General features: G+C 35.5%; 1 non-coding gene across 1 annotated transcript; it reads right to left on the minus strand.

Moving 5' to 3' along the window:
• Positions 1-1,376: 1,376 nt before the first annotated feature.
• On the minus strand, positions 1,377-1,449 carry trnak-uuu (transfer RNA lysine (anticodon UUU)). The gene has a single exon. It is a non-coding gene; the product is annotated as a tRNA-Lys (tRNA).

Here is a 1,449-nt window from a genome sequence, read left to right on the forward strand (position 1 = left end):
TTCACAATACTGTGCTTATTCCAAACATTTTAAACCAAATGATCACAACTATTGTAAAACAAGGTCTCAGGTAGTTTTTAAAAAGTCTTTAAAAAGTTCCCAGTTTACAGCAAGGTTTACATCTCAACCATTGAATTATGTTATTAAACTGGAGAGGTTCTGCTTTAATGGGGTACCTTAAGACAGATAACACTCTACTCCACATTCACTGTCATCCTAATTTCTCACTGCGAGCAGTCAAGCTAAAGTGGTACCATCTGCTTTCATCAATAAACCAGTGTAAACACTTCTATACAAAATAACCCAAACCAGTTCATGAGATATACCTGGCATAGCACACATATCGTAGAGTTGCTTAAACTTCCCATATTGTATTTTTCTTGTTTGTTACGGGTTTATGTGCCACCAACAGTCATTATTTCTGTCTAATCTTTACCTCTCTTTATCTCTTAATTATACGGGCGGTTGTGTTGATTGTGCCTTTAAGACAGACATGTCAATGAACTGTGTTCTGATTGGCTGCCCTGTTTTGCACCTCACCTAAAACAGTCCAGGCTTGTGAATAGACAGAGTGAATAAACTGCTGTCAGCTACTGTCAGCATATGTTGGTTTTTTTGTGACATCACAAAAACAATGAACTGAAAAGGGTCTTTTTTGCAGCTCCAGTCCGAGGTATAGAGTTTACGGACTGGGAGTGAATGGTACATTTTAGAACTTTAACTAAGGATTAGAAAAATAAAGAAAATTCAGATAGGAAAATACACATAGGCAAAAGACAAAGTCAGTATTTCACTACTACTCATATTTTATGCCATCATATATTTCCTGTGTTAGTTAAATTAGGGAACTTTTATCATGGTTATTGTCACGTCACATTACACAGGTTTAAAGGTAAGTGGAAAAATGTTTTACGGTCGTAAAAAAAGAACATTACATTACATTACATTTACATTTAAAGCATTTAGCAGACGCTCTTATCCAGAGCGACTTACAAAAGTGCTTTACCCAAGAAAAACCTTAGCTAGTTAGAATAGACTAATAGTTCAAAGATACCTTTAAGCTTTAGACATTACTAAGCACAAGTCAATAAGGTGACCATAGTACTCTGCTATTCATCCAAGAAATGTATAAAATAGAAAGTCTGAGCATTTACACATTAACTTATACTTTGCATATACACACATTATATACACACTCTACATATGCTCTATGTGCAATATTGCACTGGTTTGAGCAGTTTAAATGTACAGGTTTTATATAATATGAATTTTGACATTCTTAATACTTTAAGACACTGGATAGGTGTGGATACAGTGTAGTGTTTGTGGGTGCAGTGTGACTGATCATAGGAGTTCCAGTAAGAAAATGGCTCATTTGCCTGAAGAGGGACTTGAACTCTGGACCCTAAGATTAAAAATCTGATGTTCTACCAACTGAGCTATCCAGGC

This window comes from Salminus brasiliensis, chromosome 16, assembly GCF_030463535.1.
Source record: "Salminus brasiliensis chromosome 16, fSalBra1.hap2, whole genome shotgun sequence".
NCBI lineage: Eukaryota > Metazoa > Chordata > Actinopteri > Characiformes > Bryconidae > Salminus > Salminus brasiliensis.